Source organism: Canis lupus, chromosome 6 (genome assembly GCF_048164855.1).
Source record: "Canis lupus baileyi chromosome 6, mCanLup2.hap1, whole genome shotgun sequence".
NCBI classification, from domain to species: Eukaryota; Metazoa; Chordata; class Mammalia; order Carnivora; family Canidae; genus Canis; species Canis lupus.
The window spans coordinates 2,097,466-2,121,295 of NC_132843.1; the positions used below are offsets into that span (position 1 = coordinate 2,097,466).

At 45.6% G+C, this 23,830-nt stretch overlaps 1 protein-coding gene across 4 annotated transcripts in view; it reads right to left on the bottom strand.

Annotated features, from left to right (window-relative positions):
• Positions 1–13,915, bottom strand: part of DYM (dymeclin) — a 342,875-nt gene extending 328,960 nt beyond the window's left edge. For 2 of the 4 annotated variants that reach the window (XM_072828553.1, XM_072828551.1), the window contains exon 1: positions 13,621–13,915. The gene's annotated coding sequence lies outside the window, so the exon portion shown is untranslated. Of the gene's footprint in view, positions 1–13,391; positions 13,540–13,620 lie in introns of those variants that run through there. The other 2 variants (XM_072828554.1, XM_072828552.1) reach the window with 2 other exon arrangements.
• Between the last annotated feature and the right edge of the window lie 9,915 nt (positions 13,916–23,830).

Consider the following 23,830-nt stretch of genomic DNA (forward strand, 5'->3'; position numbering starts at 1 on the left):
CCATCCTCCCTCCCAAAACCACTTTCCCCTCTCAACTAGTCACTATGTGGCTACCCGCCCTAAAGTTCCCACTATGTAAAAACTACCTACATGACCTGCCTCCTGCAGTACAGTACTCCTGAGAGGCATGAATCAGACTTTGTATTTCTTCCCTATCCCTAATTAACTTTAACTTCCAGAACACTGCTAAAGAGAAAGGACTCAAAAAAAAAAACAAAAACAAAAACAAAAACCAACTTGTTGAAACAGGCAAGGTCCCACAGTTGATAAATATAAGACATCTTCAATACAAATTAGGAATAAAATAACACTAAAACAATAAGGTATTATTTTTACCCATCATATTAGCAAAGGTTAGAAGAAAAAAACCTTAAAAGCAGCATGAGGGCAGTAAGGAAACAAGCAACCCCATTACTGTGTAGACATTTGACAAGATCTATCAAAATTTTAATTGTGTTGCCTCTTTGTGCCAAGGACTTCATATTTAGAAATATATGTCACAGGTGAACCTGTACCAGCCGATGGGTTCTATGCATACAGATGTTCATCATCTCATTGTTTGGGACACCAAAGACATGAAATAACCTATGTGACGGTCATGACTACAGGATGGGGTAAGCATCCAAGGGAGTACTATGTAGCTGTGGAAAAGAATGAAACGAGGGAACGAAGGCAAAGACAAGTTAAAGAACTTGCCCAACATCCCAGAGAACAAGTGACAAAGCTAGGATCCGTACCCAGGTAATCTAATTCCCTAATGTGCCCATAAATCGAATTCACCTATTCCAAATCCAACCTCCGGTGTTTACCCTGACATCAAATCCCATGGGGGGATGAAAAGTACAGCAGTGCAATCCATAGTATTTTAAGGACTTTGTATGGCAACAGATGATGACCACACTTAGCATGGTGAGCATTTCATAACACATAACTGTCAAATTACTATGCTGTACACTGGAAACTCATGTATTGTGTGTTAACCATAACTTCAATACAAAATTACAATTTTAAAAAGTCCTGTGGGTTCTTCCACAGCATGCACATTTCTACATATCATCTTTTAAATCCACCTCTTCCTTTCGATTCCCGATTCCCGTGTCTCCATGCCAGGCCAGGATCCTGTAATCCCATATGACCCAGTGCAACAGTATTCGGGTTTCTTTGCCTCCCACCTCCTCGCCTGGATTCACTCTGCACACTCAGCTACTGCATTAATCCTTAGCAGGACATTCTGTCCAACACTGTGATAAAGGCCAAAGATTTAGTGTGAAACAGACCCCAACAGGTCTGTGTAGAGTGAGGATGAATCTCTGTTTCACGACTTAAAAACCCTACTGTACAATGGGAAAAACAGCACTTAAAACATCTAAGATTTTGGGGCGCCTGGGTGGCTCAGTGGTTGAGTGTCTACCTCCAGCTGACGAGTCTGCCTCCAGGGACGCCTGGGATTGAGTCCCACATCGGGCTTCCCGCTCAGTGGGGAGCCTACTTCTCCCTCTGCCTGTGTCTCTGCCTCTCTCTGTGTCTCTCAGGAATAAATAAATAAAATCTTAAAAACAAACAAACAAACAAACAAACTTCTAAGATTTTCTGAGGATGAAGCAGGATGAGGCACAGCAAAAGAAGCATCAGGAAGGGGCCTAGCAGAGTACATCTAGACAAATAAAGGTCGAATATAATAGATCTTTAATGTTAATAAAATCACCACATCCATTACTTCACTAACCAGCTCAAAAACCTTCAATGATTCCTCACCACCTGGAGAACAGTACTTACTGTACTATCCAACTACCCTCCAAACCAGTGGTTCTCAAACTTAAACATACATAAAAACACCTGGTTAAAAAATGTAAATACCTGGGGGCCCCTGCGTGGCTCAGTCAGTTGAGCCTCCGCCTCTTGATTTCAGCTCAGGTCATGATCTCAGGGTTGTGGGACTGAGTCCCGTGTCTGGGTGCTGCACTCAGCAGAGAGTTGGCTTAAGATTCTCTCTCCCTCTCACTACACCCTGCCCCAACCCACACTCTCATGCTCTCACATCTCCCACATGCACCTTCTGTCTCAAATAAATACATCTTAAAAAAAAAAAAAAAAAAAAAGTGAATGCCTCGGCCCCAAAGATTCAGAATATCAGGGTATGGCCCAGGCATCTGCATTTTCTTAAAAAGCATTCATACTGATTTGGATACAGGTGGTCTGTAACCTCAGTTTGCAAATAAGTGTCATAACAAAGGAAGCAGGGCAGCCCCGGTGGCATAGCAGTTTAATGCAGCCTGGGGTGTGATCCTGGAGACCCGGGATCGAATCCCATGTCAGGCTTCCTGTATGGAGCCTGCTTCTCCCTCTGCCTGTGTCTCTATGAATAAATAAAATCTTAAAAAAAAATAAGGAAGCAAGCAGTCTTCTCAACACCTAGCATGCTCATCCACACCTCTGCTCCTGCCATCCCCACCTGACCTGCAGCCCCCTCGGCCCCATTCACTAAGCACAGAAAGAGCTTTCCTCTGTAATCCTAAAGCAGCACTCTATCTTCACCACTCATTTGGACTTGTGTGATCCTTCCAGTAATACCTGGTTTGTTGTCGGGACTCTCAGACTGCTATTTAACTTTTCCCAAAAAAAAAAAAAAAAAAAAAAAACTTTTCCCATCAGTTATTCCCCCGAGTCAATTATACCATCATGGACAAAAACAATACTTTGAACAGGAAATGATATGCTCAATATTTTATATTTATGAAATATTTGATATATAAAAAAATTAAATCTCCTCCTTTTTGTGTGCTGTCTCCTGATTCAATGTGCCTTTAAATGGAAGGTAAACATTAGTGGATCTGAAATATCCATAATCAAATTCTGTCCTAATCCTCTCAAAATATGCAAATGACACCCTTGTGTACTCTGTCCCAACTTAGGCAGAGAATCCATTCATCATAAGCTATATTCCAGAATCACCTGCTTCCTGAGAAAGAGGAGAAAAAAAATAAACACACCCCTTGTTCGTACTTGAGACTTTAAGGCAAAACCTCACAGTTGAAATGGGAGATTACAGAAATAGTAGGCAACATCTCTAGTCAAAGGACATTTAAACGCACAGATACCATCAGTCCACCAAGTAATGGAACATTCTCTAAATGGTTACTACGTTCCAAGTGCTATATTAAGTACCCTGGAGCATTCCACTCTAGAAATGGGAGTAATGAGAAAAAAAGAGATTAAGCTCACAAAGATCAGAAGAGGTGTGGAAGATAGAAAGGTGACAGGGGGGTGGTAACTGAATCAGCAGAGCTGAGGAAGCCCAGTTTAAGGGCCTGCTAAAAGGGACCCGACCAAGAAGCAACCCATGGAACCCCCGGAAGACCAAAGAGCTGGAGAAGAGCACCAAGACTACAGGAACACAGTGCAGGGCTAAAGTAAGTGGTCCCCTCACCAACCTCGCACCCCATGGAGACCATGTGTGTGCTCTCTGGAGAATTGTGCCTGGAGACACTCTGGACTCCAAAGCCCAGGCTGAGGGTGTTGAGGAGGAGGAGGATGAAAACAGGAGAATGAAATTCAAGTGCGCGTGCTGAAGGCACACAATGGTGGGCTTCCCCACCTCCAAGGCAGGGGACTGGAGGACTCTTCTCAAGAGAAACTGAAGGGGGAAAAGTTAACAGACACGTGGGATCCCTCATTTCAAAAGCTGTCCTACCACCCTCAGCAATGCCCACCACTCAACACAATCCACTCACACAAACCACTTCCAATCTTAAGTATAAGAGAACAATCAAAAGTGAATAGACTTGTGAGGAAAGCCTCCAACACAAACTAAAGACACCAAAATAAACTTAAGGAAGGAATCGTACCACCGAGGATTCTTAGAAAAAATTAAAAACTAAGACAACCTCAAAGAGATAAAGCAGTAACAATAAAAAAATGCAAACATTTATTTAGCACCCACTATTCCCCAGACACTATTCAATCCTTTACACATATTAATTCATCTATTCTTCACCACAACCTGAGGTAGTAGATCTTTTCATTGTGTAGATCATGGGTTAGCAAATCATAATTTGACCCAAGGGGCCAAATCTATTTTTACATTTTTAAACAATTGAAAAAAAAAAAAAAAAGAATGTGTTGTAACATGTGGAAATCACATGAAATTAAAATGTCAGTGTTCATAATTAAAGTTTTAATGGAACACAGCTCTGCTCAATTGTTCATATATTGCCTTTGCTGCTTTTGATATAATAGCACAGCTGAGTAGTTCCTACAGAGACCAGATGTGATGCTCTCATCCTTTGATGCCGCTGCTCACACTACAAATCTCAATGACGTAGACAGAAGTCAACATTTCAAGTGTCTTGCACATTGCGACACTTATTACCAGTGGATATCTATCATGCAGAAACAAGAAAAGAAGCAGACTTTGATGTCACACTTTTAGTAGAGTGTAGATCATTTTTTAAAATCTGATGTCACAGGGTTATGTCTATTATGTAACAGCATCGTACTTGTACCAGAATACCCTATAGGAAGACACTACCAACTAAGCACTCATCACAACAGCCTGACGGGCCCCAACATAAGAGCACTCCCAGTTCATGAGAGCAACAAGCAAGGAAGTTAGTAAATTTAAAACACATTTCAACACAGCAGAGTATCTTCCCAAAAGCAAAGAATAAAAATGAGACTGCAACCAAAGCAAGGTTCCAAATAGCTCATGTGTTAAACCCACAAGAAAAGTCACTGATCAATCATGAGTTAAACTAAATAGTGTTTGATTACAGTAGCTGAAGAAATATGTCTAGAAAAAAGAAATATCTTTCAGTGAAAATAGTTGTTCAGAGAATGGTCTGTATGGAATAATTATGGCTATGAATATTTTCCCAAAAAAGTAGAGAAAATACTAATTCGGTCCAACCTAAAGTGGAACCTGCTTAGATGCATAATAACTGATGATGGTAAAAATATATGTGAGGCAGAAGAAACTTTGGTGGACAAATTTACAAACCTTGTGAAAATGCAAGGTGTTTAAAACCTGCTCATTTTTCACTGCATGATCAATTAGCAGGTAGGCTGCATAAAAGATCTGAATCCATCACATGCTATTGATCCAGTTACAACAGTTGACTTCATTACTTTCATCAACTTAACCATCCATCAGTTCCATGAAAATTCTATCAGAAAGAGAAGCCAAATATCCTGATGTGTCCTACCTCCCGATACCATGGCTTAGCTGGGGTATAATTTTATGGAAATTGCTCTAGCTCAGAGGTGAGAATGGAATTTTTCTGAAGAAGAACCTTCCTCAGCCACTATTATTGAACACTGAAAGGCTTTGAAAATTCATTTTTGCTGCAGATTTGCTAATATTTCCCAATGAATTCAATCTAAAATTAGAAGGCCAACAGCACTTCCATGCAAAACCTACACGGAGGTAGTTATTTCAAGGACAACTGACACTGAATCATTCAGTGCTTTACACACTTGCAATGCTGTGAAAAATTAAAACGAGATGTGAGATCTCCAATGGCACACAAATATGCGATAAATATATTTTCCAAAATACAGTTTCAGCATTTTTCAGACCTCAATACAAGTCCCACCTTTCAAAGACCATTTAATTGTGCAACAGAAGCTTCTACCTAACCCTCAATCAGAAGTGATTAGTGGGCAATGTGAGGATTTGCTAAAAAGGTAATTATTAAGAAAAGAATCTAACAGAATTCTATAGATGCTTTCCAAGCAATAAATGTGCTCCACCAAAACCATATGTTCATGGACTAACATCATTATCTGGAGGTATCATGTAAACAGATACTTCCAAAGAAACAATACCAAAATCTCATTACAAACCAATGTTAAATACGAACATTTGTAATCAATTTTGATGACTGAGGTTTAATGTTAGGATGCCATGTTAGATAAAACGTTATCCCCTCTCCTCCAAAAAGAGATTTCATCCTCATAAGCAAACCTTTATTACAAAAAAAAAAAAAAAAAAAAAAAAAAAAAACACCCTATCCTCAACTATTATTCGTATTGTTGTATTGTATTTTGAATTTCATCAGTAAAAAATTGTGGAAATTTTTTCTCTGTTGTTACGTAAGTATCTGTATAATATCCCTCTTTTTGTCTCTTGGCCCACAAAGCCTAAAATATTTACAATCTGGCCCTTTACACAAATATCTGCCAACTCTTGGCCTAGAAGATTAAACTGAGGCAAAGAAAGATTAAGTAACTTGCTCAAGACCCTGGAGTTAGAAAGTGGCAGGGCAGGTTTCAGAGAGGCAGGCTGCGTGCAGAAACCACTACTCCACGTTGCTTCCATGAACCAAGAACAAGAGGCCATAAAAAAGGAAATGGTCAAAGAGCAAGAAAAGATACTTGAAATGAAAAGTTGTTTAGAAAACTGGGCAGAGAGAGGATAAGGTCAAAGAAATTCCCATTATAAAGAACAAGACAAACAGATGGAAAACAGGAAATAGAAACTTAGAAGACCCACTGAGATAGGTCTTAAAACATTAGTAACAGTAAGTAAACACGACCAAACCAGATAGGTGTTAAGTCAAGACACTGTGGAGTTGGGTGTGGAGTGTCTGATATTCTATCTTACATGCACCCGAACAAAGACATGAAGCCTCTGGGGCACGGACCAAAACAATTCAGTGCCCACAGCAACAGCAGTAGCCGCAGCAACATCTTGCATCAGTTTCCTGGGCCCCAATCCCCACAGGCCTTTCAAAGCATTTTGTAAAAATTAGTAATATGTTCATGAAAAAATAAGCAAATGGGGGAGGGAGCAGGGAAACCAGGCACATCACCCAGCTCGGCAGTGAGCAAATATTTATATACTCCTAGCAATATAAACAGTGGACACTAAATTAGCCAAGAATTCTCATGCATCTCAACTAGAAGGACTGGGAGAGGGGAGGAGGAGGAAGAGCACCTCACTTACCACAAGGAGGCAAAAGGTGTCATCCACATTGATAAATCAAAAAATAGCCATTTAGCCATATTATTCATAAACATGGTTGGGGTAGTTGTCTCTGGGAACCACACTACACAGGATAAGGAAGGCTCGTTTGTTATAATATACCCTCTAATATCATTTATCTTTTCTAAAACACAAGCATTACTTTAAGTAGAAAAATTAACTCATAGAATGTGCTTCACTACTCACTATCACAATCACTGACTCATATAAACAACTCAATGTGCCCATACCAAAGATAGTGCATTGGTGAAAACACAAACTGGCAATACCCAAGCTCCATCACATTACAGTTATGTAAGCACAGGGGGTCCGTCATTACTTCCTGAGTGCCCAGTATGTGGCCAGCATGATGCTAAGTGCCAAGACAGCAACTGTGAATGGAATTTACAGTCGAATAGGAGACACAGATAAATCAACATGAAACTATAGTACAGCAACTATTTAAGACTCAGTGAAAGCTTTCCAGAAGTCATACCACAAAATCTAAGACCTAAAGGATACAAAGGATTGGCCTACTTGGTTGTGGGGTTCAGAAAATTATCCAAGCAAAGAGAACACCATGTATAAAGGCCTAGAGTGAAGACAAAAACAGGTAAGGGCCCATTCAAGGAACTGAAAGAAGCTCGACATGGCTGGAGTAGGGAGGCAATCAGAGTGGAAGCAAAAAAGGCCAGAAAGCAAGCTGATGGACTTACTAACGGGCTTCTATCCACCCACTGCAACCACAGATCACACACAGCCCTGAGGCTTGCAGATCCGTGCAATCTTCCCCTATATGCTAATGATTTCAAAGTATCTATGTCCAGTCCAGAACACTCTCGCGGGAGCCAGACCATTTACCTGACTGTATGCCATGCATCACCACCTGGACCCAGAAATCAAGGACCAGGGCAGCCCGGGTGGCTCAGCGGTTTAGCACCGCCTTTGGCCCAGGGCATGATCCTGGAGACCTGGAGTCCCACGTCGAGCTCCCTGCATGGAGCCCGCTTGTGTCTCTGCCTCTCTCTCTCTCATGAATAAATAAATAAAATCTGGAAAAAGGAAAAAGGAAAAAGGAAAAAGGAAAGAAGAAAAAAAAGAAAAGAAAAGAAAAGAAAAGAAAAGAAAAGAAAAGAAAAGAAAAGAAAAGAAAAGAAAAGAAAAGAAAAGAAATCAAGGACCACACCCTAGGGAGGGCAGAGTAAGAAACCAGGTCCCTAATGGCAATGCAGCCACCATGCCAGCTCTGAAGCATCTGCCTCTGGACTTTTACACGAGAACAAACAGGTTTAAGCTATTATTCAATCAGGTCTGTTAGCCACAGCAGAACCTAATCTTAACTGATGCAGGAGGATTTAAAAATATTTTAAGGTGGGGCACCCCGGTGGCTCAGTCAGTTCAGTATCCGACTCTTGGTATCAGCTCAGGACATGATCTCAGGGTCATGATATGGAGCCCCTGAGTCAGACTCCATACTTAGCAGGGAGTCTGCTTTAGATTCTCTCTCCCCCTTTGCCCCTCCCTCTGCTCTCACTCACATGCTCTCTAAAATAAATGAATAAATCTTCAACAATAACAACAAAAAAGTGTTCTAGGGTGAAGAGCTACAAGAAATATCCTGAAGGAATTAAGATTCAGTGACTCAACCTAAAAAAGAAATTATCAGTCACAGGACATACAAAATCTATATTGTTTCATTCTTCCAGTGTCCTTACTAGAGAATTAACAGCCACTTTTAGTGTCTGCATTTTTTTTTTATTTTATTTTTCATTATTTTAGAGAGAATGCAGTGCATGCCAACTGGGGGAGGGGCAGAGGGAGAGAAGAGGGAAAGAATCCCAAGCAGACCGCACACTGAGCCCAGAGCTTGACGTGGGGTTCAATCTCACAACCCTGAAATCATGGCCTAAGCCAAACCAAGAGCCAGGTGCTCAACTAACTGAGCCACCCAGATGACCCTGCATTATTTTTAAGTTGAGATATAACCAACATGTAGCATTAAGTTAGTTTCTGGTGTAGGACATAACAGTCCTTATGTGTATATTGCAAACTGATCCCCGCAATTAAGTCTAGTTACCATCCAAGCATCTTCCTTCAGCTTAGATGATGATCCTGGAGTCCTGGGATCGAGTCCCACACAGGGCTCCCTCCTCAGTGAGGAGTCTGTTTCTCCCTCTGTCCCTCCCCCTACTAGTGCACACTCCCTCACTCTCTCAAATAAATTCTAAAAAAAAAAAAAAAAAAAAAGGCTAGTTAACATCCATCCTCATACATAATTACAATTTTTTTCTTATGAGAACTTAAAAGATCTACTGTTAGCAACTTTCAAATATACAATAATTACTAACTATAATCACCATGTGGCACATTACACCATGGTGACTTATAACTAAAAGTCTGTACCTTTTGACCACTTTACCTATTTTGTCCATACACCTGGCCGTACCCTGACCCACAACCCCAGCCTGGTGCCTGCATATTTAAAGAATGTGATAAAAATTAAAGAAGATCAAAAAGTACCAACCAAACTTCCTTAAAGGAATGAAAAAAAGACTTTTAGTAAATAAGACCTATTTGTAAAGTTGTTCTCAACCCTACTAGTTTATTTTGACAAGAAATAAGTAACAGGTAGATAATTTACACACTGTGTACATGCACTTTTTAAGTAGAAATTCAGAGCATTAGCTCCACTAAGAACCTTCCGAGGGGAAACAAGCTGAAAGGTGGGACCAGAGAGTGTGTTCACCTCCCCTTATGCTTAACTGAGAAGCCCTCCACTGAAGCACAGCACCATCAGAGCCAGGACCTTCAGACCAGGACACAGTCAAGACCTTGAGAGCTAAGGTGGAATGCGGAACCCCCTTGGGAAGCAGGGTACCAAACTAGAGGCCTTCTAACGTTCTATCTCCCAGACTCCGTCTTCTCCTGGTCCCGGGAAAGGAAGAGCAGCCACAGCCTCACCTGTTCAGACTCACAACCCTTTCCAACCATCCAGGTCACAGAAAGAAAAGTTGAGAAGGGGCCTCAAGCCCAAGTCTGTCAGTTCATTCTTCCTGCACATTTTTCCACTTTAAGAGTTTTCCTGGGATGCCTGGGGGTTCAGTCGGTTAAGTGCATCCAACTCTTGATTTTGTTCAGGTCGTGATCTCAGAGTCATGAGATTGAGCTCCAAGTCAGGCTCCCCACTGGGGGTGCCGACTGCATGAGATTTTCTCTCTCTCTCCACCCCCCCCCCCCGTCCCACTGCCCCTCCCCTCCAACTCCCTCTCTCCAAAAAAAAAAAAAAAAATTATTTTTCTTATTTTAAATTAATTTATTTATTCATGAGAGAGGCAGAGATACAGGCAGAGGAGAAGCAGGCTCCCTGCAGGGAGCCTGATGTGAGACCCGATCCCAGGACCCCAGGATCACAACCTGCCACTGAGCCACCCAGGTGCCCTCCAAAAAAAATTTTTAAAAGAGTCTTCCTGTTGAATTGGGGGCGCCTCAATCACCCACTGGGACAGAGAGCCTTCTCACTTGGGGGACAGGAACCATCACTGCCCAGACTATCCTATGACTTCAAGAGTAGCCGCTGAGCATTATATACACTGATTACAAGTAGACAATACTTTAAAAACATGAAAACAAAGAGACCAAAATGAAATACAGAAAGACTTTACATGTTGCCGCAATGCTTTTATGCTTAATCACTTTTAAAGGTCTTATTTTACTAAAAACTATGCTGCAAGCACACAGGTACTTCCGATATGCTTGTTAAAAAGGAAAATGGAGTGGTCCTCTCTGTCATTAACCATTCCCATTTAAGATGACATGTTGAATTTGTAACATCAAAGGTAGTCACCTCACCTAGTCTCAGCAAAATGTCCCAAAACACACTAAGGCAGGAGAATAATAGCCCCCAAAGATAACCATATCCTCATCTATGGAATTTGTGCTTGTCACCTGGCAGAGGGGGCTCTGCAGCTATAATTAAGCTAAGGACTCTGGAGGGGGAGATTCGCCTGAGTTATCCAGCTGGGCCTGATCTAATCATACAGGTCCTTAACCTTTCCCAGGTGTGATCGGAGACCTATACAGCATGGAAAGATACAATATTGCTGACCTCGAAGATGGAGCAACAGAGCTGCAAGCCAAGGAATAGGGGTGGCCTCTAAAAGCTGGAAGAGATAAGGAAACAGGTTCACCCCTAGAAACCTCCAGAAAAGAACACAGCCTTGCTGACACACTGATTTCAGCCTGGTAAGACCTATTTTGGACTTCTAAAATACAGAACTTTAAAATAATTTGTGTTGTTTTAAGACACTAAATTTGTGGTAACTTGTTACAGGAGTCATAGAAAACTAATACACATGAGGTGCCCAAGTGGTTCAGTTGGTGATGCGTCGGATTCTTGGTTTCAGCTCATGATTTCAGGGTCCTGGGTTTGAGCCCCGCTTTGGACTCTGCGCTCAGTGCAAAGTCAGCTTGTCCCTCTCCCTCCTCTTCTGTTCCTCCCCCCACCTCCTGCTCTCCCTCTCTAAAATAAAATCCTTAAAAAAAAAAAAAAAAGAAAACTAATACACAGTAAACAACTAACAACATGTGAAAGTATATACAAAAATGTAATCAAATTGCTCAAATATTTAGAGCAATGAGACATAAATTATTTCTGCATGTCTATTTCACTTTTTAAAAATTTGCTTGCATTGTATTTCACTTGTTTTTCTCCTGCTCTCATGAAAACTCCATCAATTAAAATGCCAGCCAAAGTGACAGTTCTTTGAACTTTCTATAGAAGGATGAACCAGCAACCGAGGAAATGAAACAGGGTAACAGGAGCAACTGGAAAAAATCAGGAAACAATTATTCCATGCTTTTTTTATAGAGAGTCAAACATCAAAGCATTTGCACTGTGTAATTCTTTTGTATCAAATGGATGCCACATTTAAAAAAATAAGTCCTTCTAATACTAAGAGCTTACTATTAATTTTTTTAGATGTGATAATGGTAACGTAGGCATATAAAAAGAGAGTGACTCAACCTTCTACAGATATACACTCAAATATTTACAAATGAAATGGCCTATGATTTGCTTTAAAATAGTTGGGAGTGGGATAGGCATGGATTGGAGTATAGATCAAAGTAAATTAGCCTGAGTTATTAACTGCTAAGGCTGGGTAACGAGTGCATGGGGCTATATTAAATTATTTCAATGTCTAAACTTTTCCGTACTTAAAAGCTACAAAAACAGGGATCCCTGGGTGGCTCAGCGGTTTAGTGCCTGCCTTGGGCCCAGGGCGTGATCCTGGAGTCCCAGGATCGAGTCCCGCATCGGGCTCCCTGCATGGAGCCTTGCTTCTCCCTCTGCCTCTCTCGTGAGTAAATAAATAAAATCTTTAAAAATAAAAAAGTAATAAAAGTCATGTAAACAAAGTCCTTGGACTCCATCATAATAACACGGACTCAATATACTTAACAGTTGAATCTCCTTCCTGTGACATAACCCCCCCCCTCCAAATTCTCTTCCGTTCAAACCACTTGCAATCTATAGTCTAATCAATTCCTCGTCAATCCCCAACTTATTTTTACCCTATTTAAAACCTTAAAAGAGTTTCAGTAAATCACTTAACCTCTAAGAGCCCCGTTCTTCATCTGCAGAGTGAGAATATTTATACTTGGCCACTCTGAGCTGCCAAGAGAATCATGGAAGATAAAAAATTACAAAGCGGAAAAATAATTCTAGATACCTATATATTTACAAATTTCGTGATCAGCAGAAACCATCCACCTTTTCCTATAGATCCCTTCCCTTCCATCTCCAGCTCCTTTCTTGCACCCTCAGCCCATCAGACCAAAGGCCTGGGCTCCTCTGTAGGATCACACTCCCCTCCACGGCCTCCCCGACAGCTTCTGCACACACCTCTGCCCGCAGCCTCCCCTTTCTCCTTCCAGGGGTCCCACTCCGTCTGCACGCCTGGTGCACATTGTGCGTACCCCAGGGCCGGCCCTATCGCAGCCACCCATCCCTCCAGTACCCCAGCCCTGGACTTTCTGCTATCAGCTTTATCACCGCCACTGCTGCCGCCAGCTCACAAACCACCTGGGCTAACTTCCCACCCTTTCGGTTGAAACACAATTGCTGGATGTCAGGGAGCGGGAAAGGGGGAAATACAGAGCGTAAGGGGAGTTTCTTTTTGGGGTGATGCAAATGTCCCGGCATTCGAATAGTTGCACCAGCCTGTGAATATGCTCCCCCCCCCCAAAAAAAAAACAAAACACAAAAACCACCGAGTTGTACTTTAACGGAACTTCTAAACGGTGAATTTCATGGGATGTGAATTACTTCTCCGGAACGACGTCTATGTCAGCAAGGCCGACCCTGTGGCTCACGCTGCCCATGACACGCCCCTGTGTCGGGCCAACACGGCCCCCCTCGCGGCGCACCTACCTACGGCTCCTCGGGGTCCCCCCAACTCCTAACGCTGGGCTGGACGGAGGCCGCTGCGCCCCGGGGGCAGCTCTCGGGGCCCAGGCACGGCCCCTCCGGGGTGGCCCGGCCCGTCTCCCCCGGTCCCGGCGGCGGGAGGGGGAGCGTGTCCGCAAACCGGCTCGGGCCGGGGCTGGGGGCCGCGCGGGGCTCCCAGGGCCGCTCGGCGGGCGGCGGCGCCACAGCCCACCTGTCTCAGCAGCGGGCAGATCCGCTTCCAGCTCCACCGACGCGCGAGCGGGGGGCGGGATCGGAAGAAGCCGCCGTCGCCGCCGCCGCCGCAATCCGGGTGGCGCACGCCCGCTCAGGCCTCCATGTTTCCACGTCTCCGCGGCTGCGGCTCCGGCTCCGGCTCGGCTCCCGCCCCGGCAGCGTCCGTGCGGAGGCCGGGAGGCGGGGAGAAGGGAGGAAAGCGGCCGGGACCGCGGCTGGAGACCGAACGGCCGGGCGCGCGCCCCACCGCGGTCACGTGGCGCGCGGCGCGCGGCCTTCTGGGAAATGTAGTCCTTCGGACGTTAGGCGTCTCCCCACCCTCGGGTCGCGTCCGGGGCAACCGCGAGGCCACGTGGCCTCTGAAAAGTACTAAGCAGATCTTCGATACACTTCGAGCATCTGTTGCCACTGAACCCCCTGAGCCTGCAGGATTATTTCATGAAAACATACTAAAACACAAGGTACCTGGGAGCCTCGCTAAGAACAGGCGGGCATTATGATGCAGCCGTTGAGAAGAATACTAGGGATACATGTTCATGATCCATCCAGCGGAAACAGTATGTATAATATGCAATCTTTGCGAATAATGTTTATGTTTCCTAGGTGTGTACACGCACAGGGAGAAAAAGGCCGAAAGATTATTAACAATTAGTGACTTCGGGAAATGAGATCATCTGTGACTAAATTCACACATTTCATATTTTTTTCTGCAATTAATATGAGTCGCATAATATCATATGTAGTTTTATGATATTTAGTTTAGAATTTTAGCAAAAGAGGGGTACCTGGGTGGTTCAGTCCGGTTACACATCTGCCTTCAGCTCCCATCGTGACCCCAGCCTCCTTGGATCCAGGCAGCCTTCTGGCTCCCCAGCTCGGCCAGGAGTCTGTTCCTGCCTCCTTCCTCTGCCCCTCCCCCTGCTTCTGCGCCCTCATTCTCTCTCTCACACACACTCACTGGCTCCCAAATTAAAACTTTAAAAAATAGGGCAGCCCCGGTGGCTCAGCGGTTTAGCACCGCCTTCAGCCCAGGGCATGACCCTGGGGACCTGGGATCAAGTCCCACATCAGGCTCCCTGCATGGGGCCTGCTTCTCCCTCTGCCGGTGTCTCTGCCTCTTTCTCTCTCTGTGTGTCTCTCACGAATAAATAAAATCTTTAAAAAAAAAAAAAACTTTAAAGAATAAAATAATAAAAATAAATAAATTTCGGGAAAAACAGAGGCACCAAAACCAAATTCAAAGTACTTTATACTTTTGCCCGCACCAAAAATTACACCCTCTACCTAACCCCAAAATGATGAAATAAATGTGAGCCTCTCTTCGGAACGAACTTTACAGACCAAGAAACAACTCATTCTACTTCGAGGTGAACCAGTTATTAAAATTTAATGTCCTCCCCTTTCTTATATTTTTTGGATGGCTTGTAATAAAAAGAGTCTTACTAATATTCCTCGATAAATGTCATGATGCTGCTAGGCAAACATCATAAATCAGAGTGTTAGTTTAGGAATGGTTTTCCCAATATATGAAGCATGAGTTGGAGTCGCAATCCTTCACAAACTATTTATTGTACATGTAATGTGCTAAGTCTTATCTTTGGTCACCCACTCTCAACACTGCCAGAACCACTGTCATGATGAACTTTGACCTGCTTACATCAGTGTCTGGTTGGTACAGAAACAGGAGCAGGAAAGTAGTGAAAACCCTCCCATTAAATGCAACAGGGCATCCTGGTTGGTTCCTAGAACCCAACAAGGCAAAAGTTGTGAAATTCAAATGAAGTCTGGAGTTTAGTTAAGGGTATTGTACCAACGTTAATTCCCTAGTTTTGACAAGGTGTTATGGTAACATAAGATATTAACATTAAAAGAAACTGGGTGAAGGATATACAGGAACTGTCTGTACTTTGCAGCTCTTCTGTGAATCTGAAATTATTTCATGTGGCAGGTAGAACAACGATCTGAAGATACCCACATCCTAATGCCCACAACCTATGAATATGTTAGGTTACATGCAAAGGGGTGCAGACAGCATTAGGTTGTTAATCAGATGACTTCCAGGTGAGGACACTATCCAGGATTATCAGAGTGGGCCCAATGTAATCATGAAAGTGAAAAGCGAGGGGAAGACAAAGCAGCCATAAGTATGGCTTGCGATTGCATCAGGCTCCGTGCTCAGCAGGAAATCTGCTGGAGAATCTGTCTCTCCCTCTCCATCTGTCCCTCCCCCACCATGCACTGTCTCTCACTCTCTCTAAAATAAATAAATATGGCTCTGCAAGATCATGCGACACAATGTGAGGACCAGACATTGCTGGCTTTGAGGATGGCAAGAGACTGGGAATGTATTCAGTGGCCTTTCGCAGCTGGAAGAGAAAAGGAAATATTATCCCCCAGAGCCTCCAGAAGGGAACCCAGTCTTGCCGACACCTTGGTTTTAATGCAGTGAGAATTGCATCAGACTTGTGACCTACAGAACTATGAGATCATAAATTTGTGTTGTTTTAAGCCTTAAATCTGTGGTGACTTATTACGGCAGGAAGAGAAAAATGAATACATTCAAAAATATAGTTTAATTAAGATAGAAAATCTCCAAATGGCTGCCTGTCTTCCCAACACATTTTCAATCTGACTGTAGCAATATTTGCCCTACTTAGAAAGTGACTATAAAACAGAAAACATACAAAAAAAATGATACTTCACTTTAGAAGGCATTCAATTTTTATATTTTGCAGCAGCAGACTTATACATTCCCAGCACATTTTGGTTAGACCATTATGAAAATCAACTATATCTAGAAATATGTTGTTACCCAGGAAAGCCAGTCAGGCAGGGAAATATAAAAAGTGAGGCACTGGAAAGATTATGGTGTCTGAAATTGCAGTCCTGCATTACCTCTGCATGCCCCTTGTTACTCAGGGACTTTCCAGAGAGATACCTTTTTTTTTTTAAGATTTTTTTTTTTTTTTTAATTTCTTCATGAGGGACACACAGAGGCAGAGACACAGGCAGAGGGAGAAGCAGGCTCCATGCAGGGAGCCCGATGCGGGACACCATCCCAGAAGCCAGGGATCACCCCCTGGGCCAAAGGCAGACACTCAACCACTGAGCCACCCAGGTGTCCCCCAGAGAGATACTTAAAATGAAGACTGGTGTTTCTGACTGAGGATGTTCATTTGGCTCAATCATTCAACACATATTTACTTAGTGACTCTGGGTGCACTGTGCTTCAGACCTGAACCTGACCTCAAGAAGTTTAAGGTCTAGGGGCACCTGGGTGACTCAGTGGTTGAGCATCTGCCTTGGGCTCACGGTGTGACCTCGGGGTCCCCGGATGGAGTCCCACATCGGGCTCCCCGAAAGCCTGCTTTTCCCTCTGCCTGTGTCTCTGCCTCTCTCTGTGTCTCTCATGAATAAATAAAGAGAAAGCAAAAAAAAAAAAAAAGGGGGCAATGCCTAACAGAAGGCCACTCCCCAAGCAGGACCAAGACTACCTAGAGATTATTGTTTCAAACCTGTTCCAAGAACAATGCTCAGATTTTCAATGCCTGAGAAAGAAGAGCAGATTTTGGAGTCAGATCTCTGTTTACATTCTGGTTCCATAATTTATGAGCTGAATGACTTTGGAAAGCGACCGTCTTGACCAGCTGAGGCCGCTCTAACAGAATACTGTTGAGTGGGGAGCTTAAACAACAGACGTGTGTTTCTCACAGTTTTGGCGGCGGGAAGCCCCAGATTAGACGCTGGCAGAGCCATGGCTGGGTGAGGGCCCTCCTCCTGGCTTACAGGTAAGCATCTTTTCATTGTATCCTCACACGAGGAGAAAGAGAGCTCCAGTTGCTTCTCATAAAAGTACCTATCTCGGGGCACCTGGGGGGTTCAGTCGGGTAAGGGTCTGCCTTCGGCTCAGGTCATGATCTCGGGTCCTGGGATGGAGCCCTGCTTTGGGCTCCACACTCAGTGGGGGGTCTGCTTCTCCCTCTCCTTCTGCCCGTCCTCCTACTCATGTTCTCTCTCTCTCTCAAATAAAATCTTTAAAAAATATATTTATCTCATCATAGAGTCTCCACCCTTATGACACAATCTAAACCTAATTACCTCCAAAAGGCCCCCCTGCTACTGTCACCCGATGTAAGTTGAGTTTACGTACATGTCTTCTAGGGGAACACAAAGACACAGTCCGGGACAGCCACCTGACTTCTCTGAGCCCAGCTTTCTTCTCTACAAAGAAGAGACAGTAATACCCCACTCACATCTCACAGTTGCTATGAGAATTCAGTGATGCATGCAGCATGCCTTTTTTTTGAAGATTTTATTTCAGAGAGAGAGGGAGAGAGAGCGTGCAAGCAGAGGGAGGGGAGGAAGGAGAAGGAGAGAGAATCCCAAGTAGATTCCACACTAAGCATGGGGCTTGGTCTCACGTCTCTGAGATCATGACCTGAGCTGAAATGGAGCTGGACGCTTAAATGACCGAGCCCCCCAGGCGCCCCACATGCCTTTCTTTAACAAATGTTATTTCACCTGCATAGTCTAGAGGTAGTCAAGTCACACGCTGTCACTGCCGGTCCCCGGGCAGTCCTCCGAAGAGGGATATAGGTTAACCAGGGTGGGATCATCCGGGCAGGGCAGTCAGCTTGCGAGAGGTCTGGAAGCCCTGTCAGATGAACGGCCGACTGAGCTGAGCACGAGCAACTGGCCCAAGACTTGCGATAAGGAACCGTTGTCAGGAGGCATGACCAGCCTGACTTGTCACCCCAGAGAAGCAGACTAGGACTGAAGGTTTGAAGCTATAGGCCACAAGGTTCAGCTCCGTATGAGAACTCACTGACGAGGAGGTCAGTGCTGACAAATGACGATCCGCATCGTGGGCTGCTCGCGACGAGCCATGCGCCGCGCTCTTAGTTGAGTCTCCAAACAGCCCTGTGAGAAAGGGGAGCTGAGAACCCCGGCGACCTGGGAAACTCTTGACAATAGTCAAGTGAAAGCGAAATGGTCTGCCTGCAAGAGCCGTGAAGAGTCTCGTCCCCACTTGTGTTCAGGCTGGGTCCCACCGGCAGGTCGTGGGGATCACGGCGGGGAGGGCACGTCGGCAACCAGACCAAGTCCCTTCCCTGGACAGATGAGGAGCCAAGTGCCAGGGACGTGCAGCCAGTAAGCTGGTGACAGAGGGGAGCACCCTGTGGGCTCACGGGGGCTGTTGGGGGTCATCAGGCGTGGCCACAGCCGGCTCCACGGCGTGGCGTGGCCACCGAGAGGCCGCAGCGAACCTCCAATCCCTGCGACCCCCACCTGCCGTCCCGCGTCTCCTCGTGTCTCCCCATGTCCTGAGCTCCGAGGCGGAGCCTGGGGACAGGGGCCCGGGCCAGCCTGGTGGCCGCACAAACAGCTAGAGGAGGAGAAGCCCACTCTGCAAGTGTCACCGTCTTTGTCCTGCTGGGGACAAATCGGCATGAGTCACAAACTAATATTAGTTCATGAATTCGTCCAGAAAACAGCCAGGGCCAGGCGCGGTTGGGAAGTGTGGACTGTGCTGACCTGCTGGTCACACGCCCTCCAAGGTAGGTGTGTGCTCGTCCCCATGTTCCAGTCCAAAGCTAAATAGGCTTCCCGACGTCACGAGACTAGCAAGTGGCACCTGGAGCCCAAAGGCAGCCGTCGGGCCGCCGAGCCCAGGCTTACCCCAGGAGAGGCCGCCTCAGGGCTCCCTCGGCGCCCGGCAGAGCCGGAGGTTCACACCGACCTCCTCGCAGTCGCTTGCTCCTGCCAAGCAAAATGGACTGCGGCTCCCGCGTGTGCTCGTCAGGGCTGCTGTGACAAAGCCCCACAAGCTGAGCGATTTAAACACACGTGCGTGGTCTCACAGCTCTGGAGGCCGGAAGCCCGAAATCAAGGGGTCGGTAAGGTTGGTTGTCCCAGAGGCTGCAACGGAGAAGCTGTCCGGGGCCTCCGGGCTGCAGCCAGGGCTTCACCCCGCGACCTTTGCAGCTCCGTGGCTGGTAGAGGGGTCACCAATCCCTGCCTTCTCGCATGTCTCTGGGGCCAGATTTCCTTTTGGTAAGAGTGCCAGTCATGTGGGATTAGGATCCATCCTTATGACCTCATTTCAACTAATCTCACCTGCAGTGCTCCTCCCTGCAAATAGGGTGAGGTTCGGAGGTGCCGGGAGGTGCCGGGAGTCAGGACTTCAACACAGAAAGTGTGTGTGTGTGTGTGTGTGTGTGTGTGCAGTGTGTGCAGGGGTGCATGACACAATTTGTTCCGTAACACTGGGTACAAACGATACAAAAAAGATGTGGAGAAATGTACCTGGTCTCAGAGGACATAGACATATCGGTGCCAATGAACCAAATCAGGTCAAACGCTTTAATACGGGCACAGCTCTGTTTGTGGAAGGATGTGGTTGGACCATGATGCGGCTGCCGGCCTCACCAGGCAAAGCCCCCCAGAAGCCAGCAGCAGGAGCCTGGACTTGGGGCCTCACCTGCGCTATCCTGCCGTGGGGTGCAGAATGCGGGTGGGGGAATCTAGAGGAAGAGCACAGGAGAGCAGGGACCCAAACCTCCCAGCCCTCCACGGGTCACCAGGTAAACTGTTTGACCCTTTCATGTGCTACTAAAGACCAGGGGTAGAGGGGCCCCAGGTGGCTCAGCGGATTAGCACTGCCTTCAGCCCAGGGTGTGATCCTAGGGACCCAGGATCGAGTCCTGTGTCAGGTTCCCTGCATGGAACCTGCTTCTCCCTCTGCCTGTGTCTCTGTGTCTCTCATGAATAAATAAAAAATCTTAAAAAAAGAAAAAAGACCAGGAGGAGAAATCTAAGTTAATTTGCTGGTGTAGCATATGGCAATTTCTAACCGTGCTTAGTTTTTTCTTGTTTAGTTCCACAACATTTAGAAAATGTCTTCCCCAGGGTCTTCTGGGAGGTGGCTACCTGCAAGGAGCTCACCATCCTGTGCAAGACTCAGCAGGTGCCCAGCTATCCATTGTGGCACAAGGTTCCCTGAAGGAGAAGCCCTGTATGGAGCTTGCAGAGCACAAGGACAAGAGACCCTCTGAAAGGAAGGGACGGAAAGGCTTCCCAGAGGTTGTGGTATTTAAATGGGGCTAAAAGGATTCTAGTACCAATTTCCAGGGTTGGGGTGGGAGGTTTCCCCATAGCACCAAGCAATTCTCCAGCACTGGCCCGGCATCCTATAATTCAACTCCATCTGATGCTACCTACCTGGAGAGAGCATCAGTTCTCACAGGTCAAGGGCTCAGTCCCACAGGACTCCCTCACAATCCTCCTTCAGATGCCAATCCCAAGTCTAGGTTGTGCTTCTGACTGGCCATAAAGCCAATGTTCCCATGACCTCCCCTTGGGTCTAAGTTGTTAGAGTGGCTCAGAGAACGCAGAGAAATGTTTTACTCACTAGTAAAGTGATCGCTGGTTTATTATAAAAGGATACAGGAACATCCAGATGGAAGAGATGCATAGGACCAGCTATAGGGAAAGGGAGAGGAGCTCCCATGATCTCTACGAGCGTCATATTCCACACCTCCACACACATACGTTCACCATCCAAAAGCTCTGTGAACCCTGTCTTTTGGGGTTTTTATGGAGTTTCATTAAATAGCCAGGATTGATGGAATCATTGGTCTTTAGCGATTGACTCCACCCTCCTCCCCTCCTGGGACTCCCGTGGAGTTGGTAGGGTCTCCCAGCAACCAGCCCACATCCTACGGTGTGGTTCAAATTACTCATTAACATATTAAAAGACCCCTTTGTCACTCTGTTCACGTAGGAAATTCCAAGAGTTTTAGGAGCTCTGGGCCAGAACTTGAAGACTGCACATATATTAATTTTAAATCACACTGTCACAGGAGGCAACACATCACAGGTTCCACCGCCTCAAACAGGTGGCAATGGACCCCAAATGGCACACAGTCCTCTAGCAAACACTATCAATATGGAATAAAATCTTAAAAAAAAAAAAAAGCTGTCAGTTATGTATTTCTTTTTATGTATCACACGTTCCACAATTAAAAAAAAAACAACAGGGATCCCTGGGTGGCGCAGCGGTTTGGCGCCTGCCTTTGGCCCAGGGCGCGATCCTGGAGACCCGGGATCGAATCCCACATCAGGCTCCCGGTGCATGGAGCCTGCTTCTCCCTCTGCCTGTGTCTCTGCCTCTCTCTCTCTCTGACTATCATAAATAAATAAAAATTAAAAAAAAAATTAAAAAAAAAACAACAGCAGCAGTATGGATCAGCTCTCCAAAACTCTTCACTTATTAGTGCATCTTTCCTATATTTAATGTTATTCTACAAATAATACATTGATATAATCTTTAACATAAAATTAAAAAAATATATTTTATTTAATCATGAGAGACACAAAGAGAGGCAGAGACACAGGCAGAGGGAGAAGCAGATTCCCTGCGGTGAGCCCGATGTGGGACTCGATCCCAGGACCCCAGGGTCATGCCCTGAGCCAAAGGCAGATGCTCAACCACTGAGCCACCCAGGTGTCCCCTTTCCTTCCTATTTTAGTGATAGTCACACACACACACAGAGAGAGAGAGGCAGGCTCCATGCACCGGGAGCCTGACGTGGGATTCGATCCCGGGTCTCCAGGATCGCGCCCTGAGCCAAAGGGAGGCGCTAAACCGCTGCGCCACCCAGGGGTCCCTCCTTCCTATTTTAAATAGACTTTTGTGGGTTGTTTTGTTTTGTTTGGGCTATTGCCATAATCAGTGATTTTAAGAATGTTCTTGTATGCCTACTGATACACAGGTACACAGTTTTCTCTGGACTCTAGACTGTAGGAATATGGACTCTAGAAATAAGTGTATATGCATGTTCAGCTTTCCCAGATAATGCCGGCTCCTTTCCAAGAGTCCTTGTACCAATTTATGCTCCCACCAGCAGCGTGTAGGAACCCCTTCTGTTTATCCTCCCAACACTTGATCTTTAATTTTAACCATTCTGGTGGTTTCTCATTGTAGTTTTAATTTGCATTTCCCGCTGACACATGTGTTTCTATATATTTATGGCCCTTCTATGAAATACACTATTAATTCCTTTCTTCTTCTCCCCTGCCCCCATCTGAAATTATTTCTAGCGATCCAATTTGGAGTCAGAAAAGGCTGAGTAGCTCCTTAAATTTCAGGATCATAAACTCTTCAGAGGTTAAAACCAGTGAAGTCCAGGGGTGCTGATCGGTGGAGCCCATGGTATCCAGATCCAAAATGGATCCCCAAGTAACTGAAGGACTAGTCATTAGTCAGGGAAGGGGACGAGTGTAGCAGGCCGACTGCTAAGATGGTGCCCTGGATTCCTGACCCCTGAGCGACACGCACTTTCTCCCAAATACCAAATACCCACCTAGGTACTGACATTGAAGGGATTTTGCAGATGTAATTAAGATCCCAAATTAGTTGACCTTAAATCAGATGATTTGGGCAGGTCTAATTTAATCCCAAAAAGATTAGAAGTCAGAGAGGCGTGCTGTGGCCGCCCTTGCTGTAAGCCATCTCTGGGGCCACAGGGCAAGGCTGCGAGCAGCCTCCAGGAGCTAAGGGCCGACCCCAGCTGACCAGGGGGAAGAGCAGGACCTCAGTCCTACAAACTAACAGCGAGAAAACGGATTCTGCTGACAACCACGGACCTGGAAGCCCCGATGAGAACTGCAGACATGGCTAACATCCTGTTTTGAGCCTGGTGAAACCCTGAGCAGAGAATCCAGCCATATCCACATCTATTTCTGGCCCTGCAGAAACCGTGAGGTGATGAATCTGTGCTGTTTGAAGCCACTCAATTTGTGGTGATTTGTTATGCCGCAGTAGGAACGTGCCACGGAAGTATGAAGCCTCCCCTGCTGAATTCCAAGTCAGGGGCAGGGCTTCTGTCCACGGCTGTGGGTGTGCAATACAGAGGAGGGGCGGCGTCACTGATCTTGCTGTCCATGTGAACAGCGCCCTCTGCAATCTGTACATAGCAATCCTGCAGGATGCCCCACTCTTGCCCTGTGCCAGCATCTCCGCTACCTGCCTTAACCGTAGCAGACATGAGAATGTTGGATTAGATGTACCCGAGTAGCAGAGGGAGGGGGAGAAGCAGGCACCCCGCCGAACAGGGAACCCAACATGGGGCTGGATACCAGGACCCTGGGACCTGACCAGAGCCCAAGGCAGATGCTTCACCCAG